Consider the following 17,057-nt stretch of genomic DNA (forward strand, 5'->3'; position numbering starts at 1 on the left):
ATTTAGTAGCACTGTTAACTAAGGGCTTATACTCTATTTAAAGCCTCAAACCTGTAGTGTATCTCATCATGCATTTGATCTTCTTAACACCATAGGCTGCACATAAAGTAAAAGCCCACTTGTGGCTCGATTTGCCTTTCCCTCATTTGATTCATGTTTATATAGCTAGACAATGTCCTTCCATCTCTGGCACACATTTATGATCTAACTGTCACGGTCGATGCTGGCCGACCGTGGAGATGTGAGGAAGGAGGACCCAGGCGCGGAGCTCTGAATGCAAGCAGTGCGTTTATTTACAGTGAATGGAAAACATAACAATAAATCCTCCATGCGTTCCCGACTTCCGTGACATGTCCTCTTCCCAGTGCTAGTGTTCCTTGTCTCCGCTCCTCAGTGTCTGAGCACCCCATGCTCACTGCCCTCTCCTCTCCACGCTTCTCCTGGGGAAATAACAGAGAGACAGCCATAAGACACACACAATGCAGCAGACTAACCGTACTGACTGGCCGAGAGACTAATGTGAAGTCACGCAATGACCTAGCATCGGAGAGAGCTCCACCGCACCGTAGCTCCTCCGACGAGGCTTGATCAGCTGTGTGATGGTCTTCAGGTGTGGTCAACCACCTGGCAGGGCCACACCCACCAGGCCTTTGACTGTACACCTGTAACAGGTGCTTTCAGTCTTCAGTCTCATTCTTTAATGAAGAGGGTACAGCACAATGTTGGATTCTATTATGAACTTTAATTAAAAGTTACATTCTGTTTACAATTGTACTTTTAATTTTTCACCTGTATGACTGTACATCAGTTTCACATAAATCAAGAGACTTAATGGAGCAGGAAGCACACTCTTAAGGGCTTGTGACCAAATTCTCCTTGATTCTATGCCATTTAAGACCTGATTATTTTATTATTATCTTATATGATACTTATACCTGAGTGTCTTATTCTTATTGTATTCCAGTGTTCTCTAACTTTTGCTATATAACTTTGCACTGTCCACTTTCTGCTGTGACAAAACAAATTTCCCACATGTGGGACTAATAAAGGTTATCTTATCTTATCTTATCTTATCTTATCTTAGTAGGGTTTGCCTCAGTCAAAGTAACATAAATTTCACTATCAAACAGTAAGTATGAAGGTTGTCCAATAGTTTTTTGAGACCGCTATGGAAAATGTTTACAATGCACCAAATACAGATGCTCCCCTGGCAGCAAACATCAAAGAAGTATAACAGGAATAACTATACTGACTGTCCATGTCTGTGTCTACAATCAGTCTAATCTGTAATTAAGTATGAACGATGGATGACAAACTGAATTAGGAGTATGGTTAACTTTCTGTGACAGACGACTGAAATATGAATGAGTTTGGGATAAAAAGACAATTAAAATGGTAATGGGATGTAGACACTGCTCATGGAATCCTTTTCTTTCTCTCCATCTCCTCATTTCCATCCTGTTTCTACTGTAAGCCATCTAGATTAAAACACAAATCCCAGCAACAAGACTTGATATACAAATCAATAACTAAGGTGGCGTTCAAATTGTTGCCTAAAACACTAAAAAAAAAAACACCAGCAGTGGTTAAAGTGTAGCAGCACATCCTTTTTTTCTACTGTTATTTTGTTTCTGGGGTCTCCAGTCACCCCAGCCAATAGCCTTTGTACATTTAATACCTGAGTGGGATGACGGTTAAACGTAGATCACTCATGGATTGATCTTTGCTTTTATCTGAGAAGACCACAGCTGCTTTTAATGAGCATTTTAAAGAACTTTCTTCCTTTTAGTACAATTTTCAAAGTGGACTGATACTGCCTCCACAGCGTGTTTTACATGGTTTAGACCTCAGGAGGATAGAGTGCCCATTTACTTCCAAAAAAAGCCAACTTGCAAACGTGACAAAAATTCGCACGAATCCCTCCATCCCACCGACGCTGTAATATGGAAACTTTTTCAGTCCTCCGTGTGAATCATACAGTTTGAAGAGCTGCCATCGCTCAGTAAAACAAAGCAACTTTTTGAATAAGGAATAACTTATTTCACACGTGTCTCACTGAATTAAAGGATTGTGGCTTACAATGCTGCTATGAACTCCAGAAAGATTACAGCTCCAAGAAAGCATAAGTGAAGTTCTGCACTGTGTGTTGTTGACGAGCCATTTCCTGTAAACAGAGGTAAAGTCATGACATGGTCTTATTTACTTGGGAAAGATTTGCTCATGTTAACCTTTCCCACATTTCATTTTAACAGCAACTTAGAGGAAGCAACATAATATACATGAAATTCACCACAAAACTATTTCTAAAGATCTGGGTTTAACTTTTACACTAAAACTGTCTGAATCAAGGGATTTCATCAGTGTTGTTACTCTGCCTGGGAGTGAGCTAACTGCAAAGATCTTACCAAGAACTTTCAAAGTGGTGTAAAGGAACCCAAGAGAAACACCTGAAGCAGTCAAATCCATTACCTATTGTTCCAAAAACTCCAACGTGTCCAGAATAAGAGAAACACTGAGTTAAAATACCATTTGTGGAAGTTCCACTTCATTACTTGATTTGTCTTTTGAGGCAGTTGTTTTTTGCTGCAGTGGGATGCTGAGACATGAAAATCATAAAGATTACAAAAGGAAAAGAAATACAAAAGTTTAGATGAAAAAATAGAAACCAATTAGCATCCTTAAAAATATAGAAAACAGATTAGTTAAATTTTAAAACTTAACAACTATTTATTTAGGAAAGAAATGCCATGAAACTAGGAAGAAATGACTGAACATATTGGTTTTAGTTAGTGGAACTCTTTGGAGGGTAGCAGTTGTAAAGAATAGGAACAATCTGGATGGATATTGCTTTCTTATATAACTGTTTGTTGTAAAGATCCTGCAGGGATTCTTCTGTTGAACCAATTGTTTTGCTGCAGATATCGACCGCTTCATCGAGTACATTTGTGTTTGACCTTGAGATACTAATGCCAGCAGATAAAGGTGAAAGTGAGAACAGACTCAATAAAAGATTGATAAAACATTGTCCGGAGGGTCTGATCAAACAGGAACTTGGAGAGTTTTCTGAGACAAACTGTAAGAGACACCGCTGACTTTTTTTGAAAACCTTATCAATATTACAGTCAGATCTCAGGTTATTATCCAGCATGATTCCCACATACCATTATTTCTATATTTTGGCCATCTATCACTGTCAGGATAGGCGTGAGAAAATTTAATCTTGGTGTGCACGGCCTTAGTCTTTGACACATTCAGTACTAAAAATTACTTTTGACACTATCTGAAAAAAAGAAAGCACCCCATAACAAAAACTACTGCTCTCTTAAAGAAAATCATGACGCCACATCTTTTGATAACAAAAGAACGACTGCATAAACTTCAGGATACAATACTTGGGTATTTTAAGCAAAAATACTATATGATATTCACTGGGAACAATTATACTATTCTTCAGGATCCAACCCCACTCTGCTCTCCAATGACTGGGTGCGTTTGAGACCCCGGGGCTTCCAGGTTATACTCAGCACAGATGTTTCTGTATACTATGCCGGCCACTTGGTTATGGTTAAGATCCTAGCAGGCCGGGCATACATGGAACGTATGCCCTGCCTGCTAGGATCTTGCACCCTGCTGTTATGTGCTGGATTGTTTCAGGGGCATCTTTACACAGCCTGCATCTGGTGTGATAGACCCCAGCCTCTATGGATCTTGTGTCAGAACTTGTTCCTGTGCTGCGATAATTATTGAATCTGTGCTGTCTTTCAGTCCAGTCCAGATAGATAGATAGATAGACAGACAGATAGGCAGCAGGAGGTATGATTGATGTTTAAGTACAGACAATATGTAAGTATCCCAAGTGTTTATCAGAATCACTGGAAATCAAATTAAATGTAAACAATGCTCACTTTATACTATGGGACCCAAAGTGTATCCCCAACATTACACTACCAAATTCTGATCCATCTGAATTTTGCAGTTGAAATTGACTCATAAATCCAAGCAACATTTTTCCAATCTTTTGCTGTCCAATTTTGCTGTTCCCATTTTAACTGTAGCCTTAGTTTTCTGTCCTTAGCTAACAGAAGTTGAACCCGGTGTAATATTCTGCTGCTGTAGCCCATCTGCTTCCAAATTAAACGTGTTGTGCACTCAGAGATGCTCCGCTGCATACGTTGGTTGTATCTGGTGGTTCTTCCATGCAGACACTGAATTTGACTTTTGTGTATATTGGAGTAATGCATTAACACAGCCATTATTCAGGGTGAGCTGCATCTTCTAATGCATCTATGCCTGGAGGGGGGAAAGAGTCTATACATCACAAAATTTGTAATTACAAAATCTGGAAGATTTTTCAGATGGTTTGGATAAATCTAATTACGCTTATAATGAATTTGTGGTAAAGCATCCTTGGTTAAATTCTAAAGTTGAGATAGGAGTGAAAATTATTGCTCTAATGCTTAAAATTAATATTTAAAATGCAGAATTTGAATAGTTAAAAATCTGTTATCATTTGCACATTCACACATAACTGTATTTGATGAATTCCCGCTCAATCTGGATGCACCTGGGGTTAAATACATCATAACAGTAAACATATCCGATTTCATCTTGTGTGTTATTGCAGTTTGTTTTACTAAGAATTATAGATCTGTTCGAAAAATGCTAAGATTATAGGACTAATTGTCATTTTTCCCCAGTTTCCAATGACACTTTCTTTACAAGTAGCAATATTTTGGGTTTATATTGAGTATTGAAGTTCTTGGTAATAGCAGGTCACAACACATCTATCAGCATGCAGGTGATTGTTTTTTTTGTTTTTTTTACCATTTTTACCCTTTTCACTGTAAAAATTAATAAATAAATGTTAGCTCAGGAAAGCAATTTCCCACTCAAGTGTTTGATCACAAGCTAAACAGCCAATTCAATAACAGATTTTGCCACAGCTGGAGTCTTGCCAGACTTTTATATTAAAATACAATCCCTCTCAGTCAGAGGTATTGTTGTCATAGTTGCTCCAATACTTTGCCATTCACATCTTTACAGTCTATACAGTTAAACCAAGTCTGTCGGAAGATATGAAACTATTGTTGGCAGCAAGGCAAAAAGACATCACTGATCACTAAGAGAAGTCAGCAGAAAATCTATTCTACATTAACATTTACCAGCCTTATTGAATAGATCGTCACTCATCAGAAGGAAGGCAAACACAAAAGTAATTGGCTAGGTTGCTTTAATAAAGTTTCTAAAAGTACAGCTTGGATCTGCTTTCACACTCTGGGGAAATATTCTCTCATTACGCTGGGTGTGGGGGAGGAGGGAGGCAGCAATAAGGTAGATTTCATTCGCGGCTCAGGAGAAAATGAAACCTTCCGATGACAGTAGAGCATGTAATGTTTTCATCTTGTTCCACCCATGGAGGAAAATTAAATGAAAGTTACCATTGCATGGTTTTTTTTTTATCCTTTATCCTATTCTTTTTTACTCACACTGTAACTGATTGTTTGCTTCACAGTACTGAAAATGGAGTATGATTTCTGCCTTAATAGTTTTTAACGGTACGACCACTGACGTGCTTTGAAATAACTGCTGCCTTTTGTGCTGAATGTATGAGAATAATCATTTAGCTTATTTCAGTAATCATCGTCCACAAAACTGAATGAGTGGTTCATGCATATATTAATAATCTATGATTTTTGGATTCACAACTGACAGGCTATCAGCTAGGTATTAGCTAAATAATTATATATTTTTAAAAAACAACTGTGGCATTTGAATCAACTAATGGACTAATATATTCATTGCTGTTTATTGTCTTTATTTATTAATTTATAAATAAATTTGTCTGTAAAATATCTGGCATCAAGCAGACTATCAAAGCTACATTTTCAGAAAAGCTTAGGAAAACAAGGAAAACTCTGAAGAGTTTTTCTGCTTTGTGAGGGGGAAAAAGCTGCATCTTTGCCTCGTGTTGTAGTTTCATCTGATGATGTCTACACAGACATAAAATGTGAACTGATCAAGGTAGTACTACAGAGCTTTTGGCTGCTGTTTTCAAACATTTGAACTTTTAACAAGAAACACCTAACACATTTAGGGGAAAAGAGATTTGGGTTTAACAAGCCAAGATGGTACATCGACTGCTGGAACAAAAACATTTTAAGACATTTTTAACACAAACTATTTACGCTTTAAGATGCAGAAATAAAACACAGTGTGCGCTAATTATTGATCAAGCGGTTTTCTGTCTTTTATTCTAGTGCAGGGGATATACCTGCAGTTGTTTATTAAGAATCCTGCAGGGTAATCCTGATCAGCCAGATCTGACTATAAAAAATTGTTCTAAAATAGAATTTTTAGAAAATTCATTTAAATTTTCTGTTAATTTTCTGAATTTTGGATTGGATTGGTGAACTGCACTAGTAAACCGGTCTGCTATTTTTTTCTTTCTACTCAAGCTGAACACCCAACATACTTTTTACAACAAGCTACATTCATCCATTCACACAGAGACAGACAGATAAATAAAAATGCAATACACTCACTGCAATAGATGCATCATGGCCAATTTAGAGTCCAGCGTCTTACACAAGGACTCTTTGACTACAGGGAGGCAGGGATCAAACCCCTAAACTTTTGACTATGTTTTTGTACAATAACAATATCTCAGTCAAGATCCAAGTTTGATGAGATTTATTATCATTCCAAGAAAGGAGGTAGTATGAGATAGAATTAAAGTAAGCAATATTATCCAAGCTTAACTACTAAGAACTATTTTAACAGGTACAAACCTCCAGCAAACCCATGCTCAGGGAGGGGCAGTAATCTGCCACGACTGGCTGGGGGTGAGGGGAATTTGTACCTTTCTAAAATACAATTTAGAAAGGTACAAATGAATAAATGACATACAAAAATTATCTAATTCTATATTTCAAATTTGATGTTATCCATCTATCTATCTATACAAGTGAGCCGGTGAGGAACAATACAACAACATCAACTGAGTAGAAGTTGAGAAGCAAAAAAATCTTTGGCAGAATTGATAGTGTCAAACTTCATGTACTTTTGGAGAGTTCTTAGGTCAGCCCTTTCAAACTCTTTCTTTACCCAGTCTGACAATGCGATACGCATAACGTGTTCCTTTTATATTTGTTGATATGAAAACCTGTGTTAATACATAATAAAAACATTTAGAAAAATCTCATCTCAGTTGAATCACAGTTGCAAAATAGCCCTTATACCAAGAGATTTCTTCTTCTAACACCTCTTTACCCTAAACAGGTTTATGGAGCTGAAGCTGCACTGGGGCTTTTTATGCACCAATATTTGGACACATATATAACCAGTTTTGAAACACACTTGGGGAGTGAAATCTATTTCATACATGTTTTCAATACACCTGAATGTCAGATTAATGTTTTTTCTCATTTTCAAGAGTTCCTCTCTAAGTCCATACCCATTAGCATAATGTTATTCTGCTAAACACTGAACAAACCAATCCTGCGCATCTTCACATGGCTTCCATTGGCTCCTCATGTATCTAACTCATCTAACTCAAAGGCTTTTTTAACATATTTAGCATATCAATATAAGCGTCCTCGAATTGAAACCCCTTTCTATTTTAGGAGATTGCTTTCTGATGGATTCTCATTACAGGAATGTTGCCTGTGGGTCAAAGGAAAATGTCATCACGGGCTAAGCAGAGGCCCTTCAGGAGGAGTCCTCTTGGATACAAATGTCTCTTTGCAGTTAAGCCACCTTCCTGTGAGAGATGAATCATGGTAGGCAGCACAGAGGGCACACGGTGAAGGGAGGGTGACAAGAGGGTGAACGAGCATTTGACAAGGTGCCACTCAGCCAGTTTGTGACAACCTGACATGCTTCCTATGGTGTTACTCACAAGCCGTAATCACTTTAGGTTTAAGAGTGTTATGTTCAGACTGTGTCAGATTTGCTTCTTGACAAGTTGTCACTAATACAAAAAAAAGAAAAAGAAACCAGAAATACCAACATGCCAAATTTCTAACTTGAAAACCCATCACATCTAAAATATGCAATCTCCTAAAAACATATTCAGCTGTGGTGGCCAGGGTTGAAGAAAAGGAAAGACTTGCCAAAACTTTGAAATGTTCGAGGATTCTCTAAAAAATCAAAAAGGAAAGGAAAGGAAAAAAGTAAAGTATTAACCCTCTCAGGCTCAAATTAAACTTTTTGTTGCTAATGCACAACCAAGTCCTGCAGTGGTACTTCTGAGTAAAAAAAACTCATAAAATATGTATGTGGGGTAATCAGGTTGGAGCCAATCCCAGCTGTCATAGGGCCAGAGGTGGGGTATACACTGGAGGTGTCGCCAGTCTATGGCAGGGCTAACACGTTTGTGTTTTTGCTTGTTAACCTAACATGCAAAAAACCAAATCCAGTTATTTCTCATTAACTCTTTTTCTGTTACTCGGTCTCTATTTGCAAATCTTTAATTAGAGTTGTTTTTTTTTCTTTTTTTCTTTTTCTTTTTGCATTTGGTAGCATTACACTATTCCTTTCTGTGTTAACATTGTCCTTGCATTTTTTGGCTATTTTTCTCATTATAACCAAACTAAATGCTGTCATGCTTCCATAAATAATGATAATGTCACTTATGTCCCATTATATGACTCAGACGTGTGTGCTTTCAAGCACAAAACCAATATATGACCTTTAAAAAAAATCACGATTTACTTAAATTAACCATTATTTTTCAGTATACACAGGAAAAAAGGAAAGCTAGCTTTAAAGGCAGGTCTTTCTAGCTGACAACAACTGGTGCACTACCAAACTGTTTTAGCAAAATGTTACAAAATTATATAACATATATATATGGTGTAACAGAGGAGGTTTCATATAGATCCAAATGTCCTGTACCAACTAGAAATGAGTTTCCAGGTATATCTAATGTGGGGCTAACGTTTAAAATGATGAATGGGACACCAACAGTGTTGCATTGTTAAAAACTGAAATTGACTGACCTAGATGGTTCATTAATCTTCTAACTGATGGACGGAGAATAAATGACTAACTACACTAAAGTGTTTAAGCAAAGGAAATTCAATCTATGTACTAGGTTCTAAATATTGGTCAAACAAATTGATTGGCCCAACACACTCACTCTGATCAATATTGATGGACAGTTTTTGCCACTGACTGCCAGAATACATGATCAATCAACTGGAAGGATTATGAACAGCCTAGCTGCTAATGAAAACAATGATCTCCTGACATTTTTGCTTTAAATAGCTTCAGCAATGAGCTTTAATAATATTATAAAGAATGTAGTGAGAGAGAAATATAAAAGCCACTTTTTTTCAACAATTAAGATAATAAGAGTGATTAAATCACTGATCGCATATATAAGCTACGCTGTTTGGTTCAGTTCAATTCATGTTTATATCAAGCAATCCACCTAGGAGAAAATGAAAACTTGTGCCAGTATTTAACATAAACAACAGCTGCTACAGAGTAAAGATTTGCACCTGTTTTCAGTTTTGTAAAATTAAAGGTTATAGTTAAAGTTTTGGACTTTCAGTCAGGCTGCAAAACTTTGGGCTTCAGGTAAAAGTGATGGCCATGTTGCACTTAATGAAAAAAAATTGTAGCTGCTCAACAATAAAGCAGCTTAAACCTTTATGATGTAGTACCTTTCTCTTTGTTCTATATTATATACTATATTATAGCTCAGGTCTTTTAAACTCCCTCCCCTCTTGGTGGCATTGAGCATTTGAATAGCGTGAACTCACCGAATCATCTTTTTATGCCTCTTGAGCTGCACATTAGCGTTATCAGAGTCAAGGTTAGGAGCCAAAACATTTCAGTAACTTCACCTGAGTCTCCGTGGCAACGCTTTTACTGTTAACGCAACATACAGAGCTGCTGCCTCCAGACCTTTCACATTCCACAGCCGAATGCTGGCTTCAGGTATGCAAAATATGAGAAATAAAATGTATATCTGCTTGAATAGCCATTGCTCTGTCATATATCTGGCATGATGAGGAGTTATGATAAAAGGGGGGAGCCAACTGCCGATGGAGGGGTTCAAGCCGCAAAGAGAAAGTCAAGCAATAACGAGCTACCTGTCGCGTCGTGCCGCACGAGTCTGCTTCTGGAGTGTCAATTCAGTAATGAGCTTTTATTGTGGCAGAAACCGTTTCAGGACATCAGCCCCTTGTGTGTGTACCAGTGTCTTTGTTTGGAACTATGAACTCTGTGTATTTGTGTTTGCGGCCTAACCCTCTGATGCATAGTGGTCACTGGAGTGGACAGCTACTAAAACGTACATATCTCTTTAATGCATTGGTTTCTATGGTGGAACTGCATATTAGCCTCTAGAGTGCTCTCTGCTGCCATGCTCCATTGAGGTCAATTCAGTGTTCAGTTAGTGCAACTGCAAGTAAATTTCCTCTGAATCAAAGATGGCAGACAAACTGTCACCCCTGCCGACCACTGCTGGCATATCCTGTCAATCCTTCTATGCTAAAAGAGCCCAACAGGTAAAAAAAAAATATGATGATATGCAGTAACATCTAGGGAAGGATATTATCTGTTTGGAATAAGAAATTGTTATGTCTAATATGTAGAAAACTACGATTAACCATGTGTCCACTGTAGTGGACATCATGCATTACCCACTATATTTTTTTAACATAAGTCATAAATTGTCTCACTGTTTTTTGGGACTGTTTTGGTTATAAGTAAGCATATAATTGTTACATTTATAAGCTACTCATTTAAAATGTATATTTCTGTGCAGATCAGCTGTAGTTTGAGTTACTATAATAATTATTTTATCATATTTTGTAGACTTCAAATGCAGCAAAGAATAAGGCAGCGTACAGAATAGTCCAGGAAATTCCATCCAGCTCCAGTGATGATGATTTCACTGATGAGTGCAGTGATGATGAGTTCAGTGATAAGTCCAGTGATGATGAGTTCAGTGATAAGTCCAGTGATGATGAGAGTGGCTGCCAGAGCAGAACAGAGACATAGGAACTACGGACAGCCTAGGTGTGATGAACACAGAAGTGTTTGGAGATGCAGAGACTAAGATGTCAGTTTGTGTTTTCTTCCAGCATGCTACTAAGGGCTTGGTAATACTGTCCTGCATCGTTATAGAACTGTGTAGACTCAAAAATGTTTCTCTTGTTGGAGATAGTTTGCCATATTCAGGTGTAGGATTCACAGCTAGGACTGTTGATTGGTTTTGTTATTTACGTCTAAACATTGGGGCCTTATGAGTTGAAAGTTCCAAAAAAATTGCTGAGATGTTTTTCAAAGGATACAAGCAAACAAGTGTTTGTATATTTACAATAGAACACAAGGTAATTAATTTTTATAGTAAATTCACAGTATTTCATGCTAAGTGCTCAGGCGCATGTAGTCCACTGGAGTGGACAAGTTTATAACTTTAAAAAAAAACATATTTTTGGGGAAAAAAGAGTTGAACATTTTTTTTCATGTCCTGAGAAGAATAAAAGCACTTAAGAAAAAAATCTTGACCAAGGCTTTCATAATTCATGCATCAGAGGGCTAATGATGAGCAGTGCTGGAAATGAGACAGAGAAGTGGGGGCGTAATGAAAAGGGAGAGAGGTGGGGGCAGCAGTACCGCACACAGTTGTTCCAATCACTCATTAATTAGATCATTATTCTCTCATAGCTGTAATGTTCATCTTTGAGTGTGTGTGTGTGTGTGTGTGTGCGTGCGTGCGTGCGTGCGTGCGTGCGTGTGTGTGTGTGAGGGGGGGTCATCTAGTGTTTCTGGAGCTGAGGTCAGATGGCCGATGTGGAGCTAGCGTGCTAATGCAGAGAGACATTAACCCCAATCCCTCTGAACGAGAGACCGCTTGGCGAGCATCCGTCCCCAGAGACTGGTGGCATGCTTCTGTCTGTCTGCCAATCTTATTTCCCGGATAGCTTGCACACTTATTTCATTTTGGCCTGTTTCACAGCCCCATATTGATTTTTGAAACATCATGTCAGTGTGAGAAGGGAGGGCAATCTTTCAAACGCAAGATTCTCTAATACGTTTGTTGTGTCTGGTGTTTCTGTGGTGTTTCCTACTCTGCTGCTGATAAAAAAACAAGTATTTTCCATAATGTTACTTGATAAACTGCGGAAAATTAATTTAAATATAGCCGTTTAAATTTCTTTTCCACTTTTATTTTGCTGCACTCCTACAGCAGCTTTCTCTGCACTTTAAAGCTCTTTTATATCTATTTGTCTAACCTTTCTCTTTCCCAGATTTTATTTCCCCTGCTGATTTTCATACCTCGTGTGCTTGCTTTGGCTGTGTCGAAAACCAGCGGATATGAGACAGCGGGCTGGGTATCAGACACGTCACTGTCTGTTAGTCCCTGTGGTACATTAGCCATCCCTTACCATGTATTATTGATTCCTTCTCTCTAATCACTGTCTCCAGTGTTGAAGATTAGCCTTTACTGCCAACAGCGTCTGCACTCTATAGAGTTTATGGCAACCCGGCTGAGGCGCGTCTCTGCAAAATAACAACAACAACAACAATAATAGGTGAGGGATTCTGAATTCATGACAACACCTAACAGTTAAGCAAAATTCAAGCATTTTCTGCCTGGACTTACTCATAACTCTGGCGCTTTGATTTATGAGTTCATGCTCATTTGCACTTGCCACCTCTGATATAGAGAACTCTGGAAAAACACTGTGTGTGGTGCCAACCAGAGTGAGCTTCCTAGAGGTTTCAAAACAATAATAATTTCAACAAAACTCTTTTCAAATGCTGGCCCGAGTCAGGCAAAATGAAAAGCACAAAAATCAGGTTCATGGGGAAGTTACTCTACCTAAAGCATACAGATCAACTCTAAGGGTAACATACAGGTTAACCAGTTTTTCCTTCCTTTTGTCTCCAAATGCTTACTCATGGCAGGTGGTCTGATTGTTAGTGTTTTCTTTTATATTATTGTAGGGTCTTTGCCTTACGACATAAAGCACCTTGAGCTGACTGTTGTTGTGATTTGGTGCCACATAAACAAAACTGAACTTGTTGGTTTGTTTTTGGCTAGGTTCCCATCTCCCTTATTAGTGTTTTATCTTCATAAGTAATTGTTTAAAGCTTTAATAAGATGCAGCAATGCAGCCCATGTTTTGGTCTCCTTTAAGCATTGGGTTTAGAAACCTTAACGCATAGGCGCCATGGCATGATTTATTGATTAAATCACTTCTTCACCAGATTGGCTAAGCTGCTTAAAATATGATGGGTAGTTCCAAGGATTGAAATAACAGTTTATCTTTTCTCAGAGCTAAACCTTAAAATATTTCTTTCTTGCAGATCTCCAAACATTTTTCTGAAAACAGTGATTTTCGTTCTGACAAGCATCACGATCAACTGTGAGATCTTATATAAACTAATATCTTACCTGGGCCTGGGTCGTGGGGGGTGACAGTCTAAGTGAGGGGAACCAGAGACTCTTTCAAGCTCTAGGACATAACCGAAACACCTAATTTAGGAGCCACCCAGGAGACATCCTGGTCAGATGTCCAAAAAACATCAGCTAGCTCCATCAGGGTTACGGGGACTCCGACCATGAACCCAGGCTTTAGGGAGGGTGCCTGGTTGCCAGGGCTTAGTCCACGAAGCTGGCCAGATACAGACCAACAAGTGGTCTGTATCTTGTTGGTCTGTATCTGGCCAGAGAGTCCACAGGAGGTGGTCGAGAGTCCACCTCCTGTGGACTCTCGACCACCTGTGAGTCGAGAGTCCACAGGAGGTGTGTAGGAGTTTAGTGCCTTGTGAACTGAGCGGTGGTCAGAGCAAAGCGAAGACTCTGGCTTTCCAATCTATGATTGCTGATGAGTGTCTGCCTTTTTAATTATTTCTGGTTAGTTTGAGTATTTCCTGCAGACTTGCTTGAAGCAAACATAACCCATTTCTAAATTAGTCTGAAAAATAAAGTATGGAAAACATGAAAGGGTCTCAGGGTTTGCAAAATATACTGCAAACCTTCAGTAAACACACAAGGCAAACCAGCACATCCTGCATCTTAACTTTGACTTCTGTGAGCTTGTAATACTGTTTAAGAATGCTATGTTTGAATTGCTCTGGTTGTTACTTCGGTAATATAGAAATGCACAGTAGGTGGGAGATGAGGAGATTTGTTGTCAGTGTAAGATTCAAAGTGTGAGGCTGTCACAATTTCCTGAAAACAAGGAGAAACGGTGCAAATGCAGAACGTCTCTGATTTGTTTTTCTTATTCAGTATTTTTATTGTAGCAGTGTTTTTATTGCTCCATGCATCTTTTCCTACTGAGCTCTATATTTTTATATATATTTTTAAGACCCATCTGTTCCTATAAAAATAGACCTTAAATAAGCATAATTTGCATACAGCTTTATCAGAGAGCGATGTAATGACGCTAAGATGTCTACCCAAAGGCCATGTGTGATATACTTTGCTTGTGAGTTTGACAAGGATATGCAAACAGAGCTTTGCGATAAAGCCCAGATTTTCTCTGCCCTTTTAACTATTCAGCCAGCGTTTGTTCTGTGATTCTGACAGATTCCTCACAGCGGGAAATCAATTACATTCACACCAATATGGATCAGAGACCACTGGTTATCTGCATTTTCTTTCCTCCTCTTCTCTTCTCTCTGGGCCTAGGTGAAAAGTAGTCATCTTTTTGAAAAAGATGACTACTTTTGTGTAAATCTCTGCTGGGTGCTTTGGCACAGAGTGAGACACTGCACACAACGGGGGATGTGCTGCAGGGGAGGAAGAGTGGGGACACTGATGGAATATGTACGGTAAAAGGAGTGGTGATACGCAAAGTGGGTCATAGCATTACGGGACCATTCTGACATCATCACTTCCATCTCTCCTATTTACAGAACAAACATTTACTTTGAGTCATCGCGCAGCATAAGATCAATACTCTACTTAAGTCATTAGAAAGACTGACAAGCATAATTTTTAACTCTCTCAGTCTACCTCAAACTTCATATCCAAACAGGGGTGTCTGCACCAAAAAGAGTCACGCTCTGCTTCAAGTCTGAGGTGCAACCAAACTTAAGAGAATGTGTCAGATTTTTTGGAAGCCTGTATGCCTTTTTCAAGAAATGCTGCGGCATTCAAGCCAAAGCTCAGGGTTACTTCTTTTCTCACACGTTTGCACAAAGCACAGATGGAGAAGTGTTTGTTCCCTCTGAATAACAAAAGGACAAACTCTCAAATAGGGTTGCATCACTTAGATCTGATTCAGTCCAGTCCTTGAATACGTGACATTAAGATGGAGCGTGTGTCTGCCTGACAAAGCAGTGAATAGAAAAATAAAGAATTTAAAACATGAAATGAAAACATTTAAAAGGATGAAAGGTAAAAGACAGAGATGGACGTTTTGCTTTGATTAAAACTCCTTGAGAAGTTTAAGAGATGTCAGAAAGACAAATTTCTCAGTGTGAAAAGATGAACTTCATCAACTCGGATAAAGAAAACTAGTTGGCTTCGCTGGAATTGACTGCTTTTTCTTCCCTATGTGAAGTTCAGCCCTATGGTTTTTACAATCAAAGCTGCTACAGTAATCTCCTGTGCATTTGTCTAATATAGTTACTGAATCCTGGACTTCAGTACAGGTTTGTGAGTAACAGCCCAGTTAGACCACTGTAGTATTCTTTTACTATGATCAACAAAATCAAATATTACTCTTCCTTGCTCAGTCTAGTATTATATTTCTTGTTTGAAGTTTCCAAACAGGGCAAAAGGAGTGTAAAAAAAGAAAACCCTGTATAAATTTATTTCATCTACTAATATATTTTAATGTATGAAATGCAAAGAAAACATCTAAATGGATGAAAGGTAAAAGGTCGAGATAGACTTCTCTCATTGATTAAAACTCCTTGACAAGTTTGAGAGATGTCAAAAAGACAAGTCGCTCTATGTCGTATTTGTTCTAAACATAAAACACACAATACATGAGGAAGCTTTACAAGAAAGGGCCCCCAAAGTTACTTAATGGAAAACAGAGTACAGCGCAATCCTGTGAAAATGAACTACATTCTTATTGCTGTGTGGGAATTAAGCGGGTAATCACCACCATCGAGTGCATGTGATGATGCTGCTAATCAGTTGCACTTCATTAATTGATCATCAGCAAGTGTGAGCACCACTGTAAAAGCAGAGGCTTTGGCAGTTGGTGGTTTGCAGCATTGTGTGAAAAGTAATTGTTGCTGTCCATCAATCAGTGAAGAGCCATGTTGAAACAATCCGAGCTCCATTATTCTACACTGTGAAACATTATTCACAAGTCATAAACATTCACAACAGTTGCCAATCTTCCTAGGAGTGGATATCCAAGTAAATTCCCTATGACATGATGCTGTTCTCCTGGGCTTTTTTCAGTTTCTCTGAGCATTGCATGATCTGACTGCCAAACTGCCAAACATAGTGATGAAGGGGTGATTTGGGTTTGAATCTAGGCTTGCCCTGCAACAGTCGACTTCAAACTCCTCTGTATTATCAAAATATTTGAGACTCAAATGTGGGGCCATCTGTCTGACAGCTAAAGCCGAGCCAAAATTGGGTCATACAACAAATAAGCAACAAATCAATACAACAGAATGGCTAAAAAAAGAAAAAATAATAAAGGTGTTGTTTAACAATGACCATCTTAAAGCGAGGCAATATTAAAGTCTGAATATATTGTTCTGGTATTCATTATACAATGTCTATGTGTATAGCACTCCTGCGTGATATGGTCCAAATCAATTACAAGCACAGACAGTAATATTATGGCAGAATTATTCATTATTCACTTTACATCCCTCAGGGAGAAGTTGTCAGTCAAATTCATTCGGCAGTATAAGACAGCAGCCCCACAAATAGAGTCAGGAGGAGTCCTACAGCAAATGGTGTGAGACCCAGAGATGCCTGATCACAGCATCATTGAGTCAGTCTGCAATTACATGAAAAGCCACATATGGGTACAGGCTGTGGTGGGTTGTAGAACTTGCCACAAACAGGAACAAGTTACCTCCCTAACTTGAAAAAACTGCATGGGAGTATA

This window comes from Mchenga conophoros, linkage group LG18 (genome assembly GCF_057382185.1).
Source record: "Mchenga conophoros isolate Kocher_MC1m ecotype Shallow Benthic linkage group LG18, M_conophoros_male_GT1.1, whole genome shotgun sequence".
NCBI classification, from domain to species: domain Eukaryota; kingdom Metazoa; phylum Chordata; class Actinopteri; order Cichliformes; family Cichlidae; genus Mchenga; species Mchenga conophoros.